This window comes from Pelophylax lessonae (assembly GCF_965119305.1).
Source record: "Pelophylax lessonae genome assembly, chromosome: 1".
Lineage (NCBI taxonomy): Eukaryota > Metazoa > Chordata > Amphibia > Anura > Ranidae > Pelophylax > Pelophylax lessonae.
The window spans coordinates 516,242,667-516,256,885 of NC_138768.1; positions in this window are offsets into that span (position 1 = coordinate 516,242,667).

Genomic DNA, 14,219 nt, shown 5'->3' on the forward strand with positions numbered 1-14,219 from the left:
CGTCCGTCTTCATCACTATTTAGACAACCTTCTTCTCTTGTCCCAAGACAGAATTCAGCTGTTGGAGCACCTGGATCAAGTAGTGTCCACCCTTCAAATTCGGTTGGCTGCTGAATTTGGAGAAGAGCCATTTAATTCCCACCCAGTCCCTCGTCTATCTTGGGGCCTTGTTCAATACAGCTACAACAACAGTTTCTCTTCCAGAAGAGAAAGTCTCAGTGGTCGGGGACAGAATTCTCCATGCCCTCTCAACTCCTAACCTCCGAGCTCGTCAATGCTTGAGGATCATCGGAACCATGGTCGCCGTGGCTCCCATGGTGAAGTGGGCTTTATGGAGAATGAGACCCTTCCAGAAAGGCTTCCTTTAACAGTGGGACACTTGGCATCTGGATCAGTCCATCTTTGTGACTCCGGCCATAAGGGCGAGTCTTCCGTGGTGGCTACATCCGGAACATCTTCCGAGATGCCATTCTCTCGTGCCAACTTAATGGATTGTGGTGACCTCGGACACCAGCAGCACAGGATGGGGTGCTCATTGCCTCTCAGAAGTGGCTCAGGGCAGGTGGAACTTTTCCTCTCGGGAAATAGTTTCCAACATTCTGGAGCTACGGGCAGCCCTTCGAGCTCTGCAAGCATTCCACCACTTGACAGAAGGGCTTCCAGTGATGCTCAGGCTGAACAACACCTCAGCAGTCGCATACATAAGGGAGCAAGGAGGTACACGTAGTTGGTCCTTGCTGCAAGAGGTGGAACTGATCATGACCTGGGCGCAGAAGAACTTGTCCGACCTGTCGGCAGTATATGTTCCGGGAGTCCAAAATGTCCAAGCCGATTTTCTATCTCGTATGCAGTTGGACAACAACAAGTGGTCTCTCAACGAAGATGTCTTAAAGTGGATCCTGAACCTGGGTTTCTCCCCAGAGGTTGACCTCTTTGCCTCCCCTTGCAACTACAAGAAGTACTATGCGAGGTTCAGGGACCCCCAAGCTCTCGGGGTGGACGCCCTCATGGATCGATGGAGGTTCCGCAGGGCATATGCCTTCCCTCCAGTTCCGATAATCCTGCAGTTCCTCCGGAGACTCAGGTCAGAGGCAGTGGAGGTAGTGGCGGTGATACCATTCTTGCCCAACAGACCTTGGTTCCCTCTTCTAACACTCCTTATTGTTCAGGATCCAATCCCGCTGCCCCTCAGGCAAGATCTGCTATCACGAGGCGCCATACTTCATACTTGTCCAGCTCGGCTACATCTGAAGGCTTGGTTATTGAGAGGGGAAGGTTACAGGCCTTAGGTGCCCTGAAGAAGCTATCTCTACACTTCTGAGTGCCAGACGGAGTTCAACCAACAGAGTGTATTAAAGGATCTGGTCAAGATTCTCCTCACATCTGGCTCATTTCAGGGCCGGCCTTAGGTGTTCAGGCGCCCTGTGCGAGCTAATCCTGTGCCCCCCCCCCCCCGCGGGCATTTTCTTGCACCTTTTTTGCACTTTATTTGACTTTTCTTTTTTATGATCACTAATAACTTAGCCCCCCTTACATCAGAGATCCCCACACAGAGCCCCCTTTACATCAGAGACCCCCCCCACAAAGCCCCCCTTAATTTAGAGGCCCCCTACATCAGAGAGCCTCCCCACACACAGAGCCCCCCCACACAAAGCCCCCCTCACTTCAGAGACCCCTCCACTCAAAGCCCCCCTCACATCAGAGACCCCCCACACAAAGCCCCACTTACATCAGAGACCCCCACACAGAGACCCCCTCACAAAGCCCCCCTAAGATCAGAGACCCCCTACACACACACAAAGCCCCCCTCACATCAGAGACCCCCCACACACAAAGCCCCCCTCACATCAGAGACCCCCACACAAAGCCCCCTTACATCAGAGACCCCCCACACAAAGCCCCCTTACATCAGAGACCCCCCCACTCAGAGCCCCCCTCACATCAGAGACCCCCCACACAAAGCCCCCCTAACATCAGAGACCCCCCACACAAAGCCCCCCTTACATCAGAGACCCCACACACAGAGCCCCCTTACATCAGAGACCCCCCATACAAAGCCCCCTTACATTATTACATCAGAGACCCCCATACAAAGCCGCCCTTACATCAGAGACCCCCACACAAAGCCCCCCTAACATCAGTGACCCCCCACACAGAGCCCCCCTCACATCAGAGGCCCCCCACACAGAGCCCCCTTACATCAGAGACCCCCCATACAAAGCCCCCTTACATTATTACATCAGAGACCCCCATACAAAGCCGCCCTTACATCAGAGACCCCCACACAAAGCCCCCCTAACATCAGAGACCCCCCCACAAAAAGCCCCCCTCACATCAGAGACCCCCCACACAGAGCCCCCTCACATCAGAGACCCTACACACAGAGCCCCTCTCATGTCAGAGACCCCCCACACAAAGCCCCCCTCACTTCAGAGACCCCTCCACACAAAGCCCCCCTCACATCAGAGACCCCCACACAAAGCCCCACTTACATCAGAGACCCCCCACACAGAGACCCCCTCACAAAGCCCCCCTAAGATCAGAGACCCTCTACACACACACAAAGCCCCCCTCACATCAGAGACCCCCACACACAAAGCCCCCCTCACATCAGAGACCCCCACACAAAGCCCCCTTACATCAGAGACCCCCCACACAAAGCCCCCTTACATCAGAGACCCCACACATCGGAGACCCCCCCACTCAGAGCCCCCCTCACATCAGAGACCCCCCACACAAAGCCCCCCTAACATCAGAGACCCCCCATACAAAGCCCCCTTACATTATTACATCAGAGACCCCCATACAAAGCCGCCCTTACATCAGAGACCCCCACACAAAGCCCCCCTAACATCAGAGACCCCCCACACAGAGCCCCCCTCACATCAGAGACCCCCCCACAAAAAGCCCCCCTCACATCAGAGACCCCCCACACACAGAGCCCCCCTCACGTCAGAGACCCCACACACAGAGCCCCCTCACATCAGAGACCCCACACACAGAGCCCCTCTCATGTCAGAGACCCCCCACACAAAGCCCCCCTCACTTCAGAGACCCCTCCACACAAAGCCCCCCTCACATCAGAGACCCCCACACAAAGCCCCACTTACATCAGAGACCCCCCACACAGAGACCCCCTCACAAAGCCCCCCTAAGATCAGAGACCCTCTACACACACACAAAGCCCCCCTCACATCAGAGACCCCCACACAAAGCCCCCTTACATCAGAGACCCCCCACACAAAGCCCCCTTACATCAGAGACCCCACACATCAGAGACCCCCCCACTCAGAGCCCCCCTCACATCAGAGACCCCCCACACAAAGCCCCCCTAACATCAGAGACCCCCACACAAAGCCCCCCTCACATCAGAGACCCCACACACAGAGCCCCCTTACATCAGAGACCCCCCATACAAAGCCCCCTTACATCATTACATCAGAGACCCCCACACAAAGCCGCCCTTACATCAGAGACCCCCACACAAAGCCCCCCTAACATCAGAGACCCCCACACAGAGCCCCCCTCACATCAGAGACCCCCCCACAAAAAGCCCCCCCCTCACATCAAAAACCCCCCACACACAGAGTCCCCCTCACGTCAGAGACCCCACACACAGAGCCCCCCTCACATCAGAGACCCCACACACAGAGCCCCTCTCATGTCAGAGACCCCACACACAGAGCCCCCTCACATCAGAGACCCCACACACAGAGCTCTTCTCACATCAGAGACCCCACACACAAAGCCCCCCTTACATTACAGACCCCCCACACAAAGTCCCCTTACATCAGAGAGCCCCCCTTACATCACAGACCCCCCACACAGAGCCCCCCACATCAGAGAGCCCCCCTTACATCACAGACCCCACACACAAAGCCCCCTTACATCAGAGCCCCCCCCCACACAGAGACCCCCACATCAGAGAGCCCCCGTTAAATCACAGACCCCCCACACAAAGCCCCCTTACATCAGAGCCCCCCCCACACAGAGACCCCCACATCAGAGAGCCCCCTTACATCACACACCCCCACATCAGAGAGCCCCACTTACATCACAGACCCCCACACAAAGCCCCCTTACATCAGAGCCCCCCCCACACAGAGACCCCCACATCAGAGAGCCCCTCTTACATCACAGACCCCCACACAAAGCCCCCTTACATCAGAGCCTCCCCACATAGAGACCCTCACATCAGAGAGCCCCCTTACATCACAGACCCCCACACAAAGCCCCCTTACATCAGAGCCCCCCCCCACACAGAGCCCCCCACATCAAAGAGCCCCCCTTACATCCCAGACCCCCACACAAAGCCCCCTTACATCAGACCCCCCCATGGAGCCCCCCACATCAGAGAGCCCCCCCTTACATCACAGACCCCCTTACATCAGATCCCCCCCATGGAGCCCCCCACATCAGAGAGCCCCCCCTTACATCACAAAGCCCCCCTCACACAGAGCTCCCCACACAAAGCCCCCCCTTACATTTTTTGAAGGAGAGAGTCCTCACCTTCCGCTCTCTGCAGCTTTTTTTTTTCTTTAAACTTCCCGCCCACACATCCCCGGGAGTGTGGGCGGGGCGGGAGGAGGAGAAGGGGCGGGTTGAGGAGGAGCTGACGATCTCTCCTCTGGCGTCAGTGCAGGGAGGGAGGAGAGATCGTCAGCGTGGAAGGATCGGAGGCTGAGCTGTGTGTAATACACAGCTCGCCTCACTGCATCTGTAGGTGACCGAGGCACAGCCGCACAGCGGGAGGTAAGCGGCGGACGCGGCCTGTGTTAACCCTGTCCAGGCCGCGGTCGCCGCTCACCTCCCGCTGTGCGACCTGATCCTCTGCGAGCTGTGATGGCCCCACGGCGCCCTTGTTGCCCATGGCGCCCTGTGCGGCCGCACGGCTCGCACACCCCAAAGGCCGGCCCTGCATTCAATCCTCATTCCTTCATCAGGATTCAGGATGTGTTGAGTTTTCTGCAGTCTGGACTAGACATTCTGCTGTTGGTTAGCTCGCTTAGAGTCCAGGTATCGGCTATTTCAGCTTTTACTGGCATCTCTTGGGCTAGTCATACTCTGGTTCGACAATTTTTTAGGGGGCAGTAAGACTCCCAGAGTAAGGCCCCAGAAAAAGCCAAGATTCCCCAAATAGGATCTCCCCTTAGTCCTGGACTTTCTGTCACAGCGCATCCATGATACAGCTGTACCTCTTACCATCAAGGAGTTGACAATCCGCTGGATGTGGGAAATTGCCTCAAGTAATATTTGGAAGCTATGGTTCCCTTCCAGCAGTCAGAATATTTGTTCGTAACCTTTAGTGGGAAGAACAAGGAGCTTTGGGCTTCCCTTTAGTGGGAAGAACAAGGAGCTTTGGGCTTCTTCAAGATCTATTTCTTCTTGGATCATGCAAGCTATTCACTGGGCTTACAGGGCTAAGGGCTTGACTCCTCCCGTGGCGGTTATGGCTCACTCTACTCGGAGTGTTTCCACTTCCTGGGCAGTCTCCAGACATGTCGCGCCTGAAGTGATTTGTAGAGCAACATCCTGGTCTTCTATAAATTCCTTTTTGTCTCATTATTGTGTTGAGCCGGTGGCTCTTTCTTCTGTTAATTTTGGTTTAAAAGTCCTGTCAGTTGACAGAGTTAATTAAACTTTTGTTCAGCACCTGCCCACCCTGTTTGTGTACGGCGAGTTATTTCCCGATACGTATGCTGCCATGGAGTCTGTCAGGAAAATGGAAAATTGATATCAAATACTTTCCGTAATTTTCCTTTCCTGATGGATTCCATGGCAGCAGGAGTTCCCTCCCAGTTTCTATGGAGGATAGTTACAGAACACGTGTGCTGAACAGGTGCAAAGATTTATGGGAGTGGATGTCCTATAGGGTAGGTTTGGAGGCGGGACTAAACCCGATACGTATGCTGCCAAGGAGTCCATCAGGAAAGGAAAATTACGGTAAGTATTTGATATCAATTTTCCATTTTTGTCCTAAACTTATGAATAAAGATTATTTATTTGCAAAGTTTTATAACATAAACTAAGAAAAACATGCTTTTTTTTAAAAGATTTTGGTCCTTTTTCGTTTAATTAGCAAAAAATAAAACCCAGTGGTGGTTAAATACCACCGAAAGAAAGCTCTATTTGTGTGAAAAAAATATTTTAAAAAATGTTATATGGGTACAGTGCTGCATGACCGCGCAGTTGTCATTCAAAGATTAACAGCGCTGACAGCTGAAAATTGGCCTGGGCAGGAAGGGGGTGAACATTCCCCCTTATTGAACTAGTTAATAAAAAGTGTGCGCGACAAACTTTGTCTCAACTGGTGTGCAGCCAATCAGTTTTTACATTTTCATTTTCTGAGCTGATTGGTTTCCACACCAGCTGAGATAGAACTGGTGTCAGACACTTTATTAATTCGTAGAAGGATGCATGTCCCTAGAGCAAAGGGCCCAAAATGTAATCTCTATAGTGAATGGATAATTTACAGTTGGAGACAACTCTTCAAACATTCCTTGAAATTCACAGAAGATTACTACCCTGTAAACAAACTGGTGGATTAAAGAGCAGCTCCAGGCAGCAAGTGAAATGCTAATACAATCAGGTAAACACTACAGCTGTTTTAAATTATAGGGCTTGTTTACACTGGTCATTAGATCCTGCATTTTACAACATAGGTGAAACGCTTCCAAATGGAGCAGTCTCACATTTGCACACAGTGAAAAAATCCATTGTGTTCAATTTTTGCATACACTGATCTGTAGGTCCCATTCAAGTTAGATGAACGAATCCCTTCATAAAATCCAGTGCAGTGCATTTGAAACTATAAGTCAACTTGTTATACATGTTGCTATATTGAATGCATTTTCCTATATAAAATATCAATATTCACAGACAATCTATTCAGTTTTATAGTAATCTAATTTAGATAATTCATTTTCAAGATTCAAGGAAGTCCTCACAAGTTGACTGGGCTGTTGACTCAGATCTCTTCATCCTGTCCTTTGCCACACTCAGAATCACTGTGCCAGGCCAGACCACTGGACCTACGAAGTGCTTCCTGATAGGTCGAAGAAGGGAAAGAAGGGAATAGCAGTTTAATGATCTGTTGATCAGAAGTTTATCATGTCACACCATTTCATTCTACTGCTTATCTCATGTCTGCCTGTCACCCCTGTATTGCAAACTTTACTCACCTCCAGTGCTCTCCCAACTTCCTCTATTCTTTAGTACAGCACAGTACTGCTTATCTTGTCTGTCCCCATTACCCAAGTTTGCTGCCATCTCCTCTGTCCCTAGCGCCCCCTGTTTTGCTCATCTTGTTCACCTCTAGCACCCATGTGCTTTTCCTCTTGTCCACCTACAGCACATGTGTCAAAAACAAGGCTAGGGGGCCTAATTCGGCCCTCCAGGCCATTTCACGTGGTCCTTGCACTGCTCCTGCAGCTGTGGCAGCCCCCTCATTGTTGCCCTCACCTTGTCTCATCCCCCAGATACTGCACGTCTCCATGTAGCCATGGAGAGGCTCCTATCTGCCCCCCCTCCCCGTCTCTGCAGTTGGCAACAGAGAGGAAGACAGAACTCCTTCTACAGATCTTACACCTCTCTGTGCAGCTGCAGTACCCTCTCCTCTCCACTTCTCTTGATCTTGCATTCAGCAGATTCCAGATCTCCTCAGGTCCTCCTCCAGACTCTGCACTTTCTGCAGCAGCACAAGGTAAGGGGGTGCATTGTGATGTAAGGGAGGGTGGGGAACTCCTGACTTCTGATGGTGGGGGGGCTCTTGACATCTAGTTCTACAGATACAACTGGACCTTTGACAGCAACCATAATGCTAATGCGGCCCGCAATGAAATTCAGTTTGACACCCCTGACCTACAGTGTGCCTCTATACACTTCTCCCCTAGTTATCCTCCAGTGCCCTCCTGTACTGATTCAGGGACCCCTCCTCCCTCTATTTTCTGGACCTCTTATTTTCATCTAGCATTCCTCTGGCCAGCATCTCTCCTTTGCCATCACCCCCCTCTTGTACTATGACTCTCCTTTTAGTATTCCCCTACATAACCCTAACATATTTCCAGTAGTACGCCTTTTCTTCCCTTTGGTGTTTGTAAACCCTCACATATACTCAGTGAAGGGACTGGCCTCCTACATGGGTTGTATCTGTCTATCTGCAGTCTTCTCTCTACATTCATTCAAAGTGCAGCATTTATAAAGCTTGTCTTGGCTGTCAGAAAGCATGGGGCAGAGAGCATCTTAAATATGCTTCAGTACGTGTAGGAGGGTGATAGCAAATGTGGATGGCGATCGACACACAATAGTTATAGAAAGTAGAAAAGCTAAAGCCTGGTTCACACTAGAAGTTGTTAGTGCGGCGATCTCCCTCTTTGTGCCTTTGTGTTCTGCCAGAACACACTGATCAGTGCTTTCAGTCATTGCCTGCCAGTGCTGATCGGATGTGGGTTGGATCTTGGTTTTCCAGCATGCACGTTTAACAAAAGCTGATCGTGAGACCGGCTTCTGTTGAGCAGGCAGCAATACACACGGGCCAAAAGTTGGCCAGTCCTTGTCGACCCAGACGATTTTCGGCCGGTGTGTACAAAGCTTTACACTCTACCAGGACATACAGAATCAACATAGAAGGTTGGAGGAGGGTACAATATGTTAGGCTTTAAGGGATGGATTCATAATTTGGGAGATTTTACAATCAGTTAGACCGGCCAGGAATGAAACAAATGATGGAAAAAACACTCAAAGTATAATAGTATATTACAGAAGGTGAAACAGTTTACTGTCTACACAATATAGCTATTCTATATTTATTGGAATATGAAAACAAATGTATGCACAGGAAAATGACCTGGGATGAAAAAGCTGTTAATCGCCTAGGGCTAGGGAGTTGCTACTTCCTTCTCTGGTGCCTTAAAGGCACTCCTAGGCACCTGCTGGCACCATCTACTGGCTGAAATAGGGAATATGTATGTGTACCTCTGCTCAGACATCAGCAGTCATCAAAGTGACACTAAAGTTTGTTTTTTTAACCACTTTACCACCGGAGGATTTTGCTGTCTTACGTCTGGGCCACTTTTTGCGATTCGGCACTGTGCAACTTTAACTGCCAATTGCGCGGTCATGCAATGCCGTACCTAAACGAAATATACATCCTTTTTTTCCCAAAAACAGAGCTTTCTTTTGGTGGTATTTGATCACCTGTGCGATTTTTACTTTTTGCGCTATAAACAAAAAAAGAGCGACAATTTTGAAAAAATAACAATATTTTTCACATTTTTTTATATGAAATTCCCCCCCCCCCCCCCCAAAAATGTAAAAATCTAAATTTTTTATTTTTTATCATTTTAGGCCAATTTGTTTTCTGCTACATATTTTTGGTAAAAAAAAAACGCAATAAGCATATTTTTGGTTTGCGCAAAAGTTATTGCATTTACTAACTACGGGAAAGATTTCTGTCATTTTTGGTGTTTTTTTATTTTAACGAGTAATGGCGGCGATCTGCGATTTTTTTTGCAGGACTGCGACATTGCGGTGGACAGATCGGACCCTTGACGGACATTTTTTACACTTTTGGGGGTACCAGTGACATTACTGCAGTAATCAGTGCTATACATATGTACTGTTACTGTAAAAATGACACTGGCAGGGAAGGGGTTAATTTTATTGGAGAGGGAGGGGTTAATGTATGCCTGGTGCTTACTGACATGTGTGGGGGGAGGTGACTGAGTGACACAGGGACAGATCGCAGGTTCAGCTACGCTGAACCCTGCAATCTGACACTGCGTGTCACTTAGGAGATCCGCCCGCTTTGTTTACACAAGCGGGCAGATCTCCACACTCGATTCCCCGACGATTGAGGAAGAGCGGCAGTGATCACCACCTTTCCTCCCCTGGCCCGATTCCCGCTGTGACTGAATACAGTGGGAGCGAGCCTCCGGAGGCGCGCGCGCGCCGCCGAGAAAGGGGAGTGTCTGGCGACGTAGGTCTACGTTGCCAGACTATTCAAGTATGCATTCTTAACTCCAAAAAAAGTACTTTCTCAGCAGCTCGAAATTCCTCTTTTTTGCTACTGTGATCTGACTTCCTGTTAGAGGGTGACTACACTTGTTCTCCAAGGCTCTACTGTATAGGAACATAGCCACCCTCACTTGCTTACTCCTGAGATAAACTAGGGACTATGGGATTTTTAGTGTGCATAGAGCAGTGCATATGACCACAACCAGTCCTGTGACAAGGTCATCCAATGCAGGGCCAATAGCAGTACATGCCAAAATGTATGTAATGCGTGTAGCATGCTATGAAATAGTACCAATGTTTGTGGTACAGTGCAGAAAACTGTAGAGTTTAAAATTGATGCACAAATATGGGGCTAACTGATCTGTTTGCAACTAACAAGGATAACCCTTTCCCGCCCACTTCAGCATCGCTTTCAAAGGTTCTGAACGCCCCAAGGGACAGGAAGGATTGGCGATCATGTTACCAACATGATTGTGTAACACAGTGGTCACATGATTGGGAGCCTGTCCTGAAAGATTGGGCACCACCCACAGCTCGAATTTTGCCGGTTCAGCAAAAACTGGCCAAACTTTGAGCTGTCTATGGAAGCCCTTGGCATGTGTATTATTCAAACCATTCCCCAGTCCTGTCTGTTTATTTCGAGCTATCTATGGTATCCTTTAGGATGTGTATTGTTTAAACCTTTCTACATCTTGTCAATTTGTCAGTATGACAGGCCTCATCGGGAGTCTTTTGAAGATCTTGGATAATGCTAGTTTATAGCAGCTCTGCTTTGTTTCTAGCTTGGACTGACTGCTTTTTGTTAAATATGTTTTAAGCTGGCTGTCCACTTTCATGAATGTCCAGCACAGACAATATATTTAAATCTGACCATGTTTGTTACCAACTTATAGGAAAACGGAGGACAGCACAACCTTCAAAACCACACCATCCAAAACACCTTATTGAATGGGTGACTTGGACATTGGCATTCAAAGATTCAGGTTTAAATCACACTGAGTCCAAGGAGGATCTCCCCTTCTGGTTAGGTAAAACGAACATATAAGTGCAGGGAGAGCACAGGAAGATACATAGTGCTATGCTGTGGATTGCAGTGTGGTGGGCTACATACCCTTGTGAATCCCCATGTAATCATAGTTTCATAGACCTAGCTATACTTCTTAGGACTTTTATTTTCTGTATCAGCAACAAATGCGTGTGCTTGCTAGCCTCTGTGCCACCTCTTTGCAGCCTTTTTCCCCCTTCTTTTATTTATTAGGGTTTTTTTCTTTAATTTAAACATGTTTCTATTTTTGCTAAGGTTTAAAAGAAAGTGAGCTTTTGTTTTAAGGGCTAATATATTTTTGTGGGTGGAATAGGATATTATAATTAATTTTGTCTGGCTAGGGACTATTTGGGTTGAGGTGTGCTAGGGATTCGGATCACCAGAGAGCTGTATTGGTAAAAGCAAACAGTTTTTTTTTTTCTAAACAATAAGTGAAAGCAGCAAATTTAAGCATGAAAAATAAACAAAACAGTTCATCAATCTCTGGAACAAAGAAAACTTTTGGTGCACTGCCAGCATACACTTGTCCTATAACAAAGTTTAACTACTTTAATACCACGCTATAGCCAATATACGGCTACAGCACCGCTTTCCAGTTTTAGTAGGGCGTCCCTGGACATCCTCCCAAAAATGTGCTTCCCGTGCATCGGGAAGTGTCTGTGATCGCTGTCTCCCTTGGACACAGCGGATCACAGATTAGGGTAAAGAGCCAATCACAGCGGCCCTTTACCATGTGATCAGCTGGGTCCAATCACAGCTGGTCACATGTAAACAGACTCCTCAGTTATCGGCTCTCCTTTCCTCACACAGAGACAGCATGTGAAGAAAGGAGAGCTGATCTATTAGGGCACAGTGAGTACAGCATTTACACTGATAATCAGGGCAATGATTATCAGTGCAGCCCCAACAGTTACACTTATCAGTGTGGCCTCATCAGTCCCCTTCAGTGCAGCCTCATCAGTGCCCATCAGTGCAACCTCATCAGTGCATTCCTCATCAGTGCCCATCAGTGCATTCCTCATCAGTGCCCTTACTTATTTGCAAAATTTTATAATAACAAGTATGAAAAAAATATTTTTTTCAAAGTTTTTCGTCTTTTTTCATTTATTTATCAAAAATAAAAACCCAGTGGTGAATAAATACCTGAGAAGCAGAAAATTGTCCTGGGCAGGAAGGGGTGAAAGTGCCCAATATTGAGGTGGTTAAAGTGCCTGCCTTCTCCAGGGGTCCCAAGAATATGTCACCACTGCTTAGCAGCGTCTCAGTAACCAAGCAGCACACAGCTCTCCCACCAGCGTGTAATGCTCCACACGACATGGACACTTGCTGACTTCTTCCTGCCCCTGTTTTACCGGTGGATTAACCCCTACAAGACAAAGTTGCCCACAGTCCGGGTTGGAGTGGCTTTCCCAACCCAAAATCTCTCTGAGTCTCTGAATTCCAGGGCCCATATCAGGACTTAATAATCTTAAGAAAACTGAAAATCCATTTTCCCACTCTGCTAGATATACCTTGAACCCTTCACCCTGAACAGGTGAGAATCCCTGATAACTTACACTGTTTTTTTGTCGTCCCCCTAAAAGAGACTACAACCCAAACAACAGGGCCAAAAGTATTTCATTCACCTCCCAAAAAATACTACAGTGTGAGGCAGGCCTAAGAGGTACTGCATGTTGTGGTAGTGGGAGGTGAGCAGGTTCTGTAGGACATAATGTTTCTAGGATCACATAAATTGGAAGTGGGACACATGTGCCTTTTTTCTCGAAAGTGGCCGACAAATACAGACAAAACACACCCACCCAAAATGTTGACTAGTAGACAAAACCTTTTACACTTACATCTTCCCAAGTGCAGAAAATCCAGTTATGTGCCAGTAGATAGGGCTATTCAGTGGCTTCATTCTGGATTCTGATTATGCCCTATAGCCCATGCAGACCTCTATGTCTGCCCACACTTTAATGCAGGGGTCTCCAAACTATGGCCCTCCAGTTGTTTAGGAACTACAATTCCCATCATGCCTAGTTATGTCTGTGAATGTCAGAGTTTTACAATGCCTCATGGGACGTGTAGTTCTGCAACAGCTGGAGGGCCTTAGTTTGGAGATCCCTGCTTTAATGGATGGGGGGTTGGAAACCCCTCTCACTCCATTCCCCTGATCTATAGACATAGCAACATTCCTTATGTCTGATGCACCTCTCACTCAGGGCTCTGCATTCTACTCTTGGTTCAGATAAGGGCCCTGTAGGTCTAGCCAAACACCCGGGGCCCATGACACATGGGGGTTTCAGGTCACCTGTGAAATTATCTGTTGAGGGGAGGTTCTTCTCTCACCACCACGAGGGCAACCCCTAACCACCACCTGCTCCTAGGCAGATTAGGTTTCCTTGTCACATATGACACACTGTTCCCATCAAACTTTATCTTTGGTCTCACATATTATTCCTTAGTCTTAACATCAGGCGACATAGAGACTGATTTCTGCAATGAACTTCTTTATTTGTATTCAATATAAATGGTCCACAGCAATGGGAAAATATACTAAGTACAGTAGCAACAATAAACAATCCTTAGGAATGGTAAGTAGGCCAACACAAGGGCAGTTCTTTAACAAAGTTCTGCAGAGTGGAAGGTAGGGAGAACTCACATACAGTCCTACATCCTGAGTTCTATAATAGAGAACACACAAGCAGCGCTGTTTGAAATAAAATAAAGTCCAATATAAATAGAAGTAATCCAAAAGCCTGTGAGCTGGAACTTTCACCCGGGTGCTTGAAGAACATACAGTGGTGAGCTTGAGCCTCCATCTCCACCACACACTGACTCTTATCGCCAAGCGTGGACCATCGTTGCCACAATGGTCAATTAGCACAGTGAGTGATTTGAAGGAACACTCAACCTTGGACCTCCGGAATAGTATGGAAACTCAGCCGTGACCACAAGAAGTCTCATATATAGGAGAAGAGAACTCCGTTTGGTGAATGAGATTTCATGAGCTTCTTGAATAAACATCCTGTAAACATATTACGCTATGGGCCTCTTTCCTTGATATTTCTCGTATGTATGAGGCTTACTGTAGCCACGGTGGAATTTCCATACTGAATGAGGTTAAAGGTTCAGTGATCTTCTCCTTTATATGAGACTTCTTGTGGTCATGGCTGAG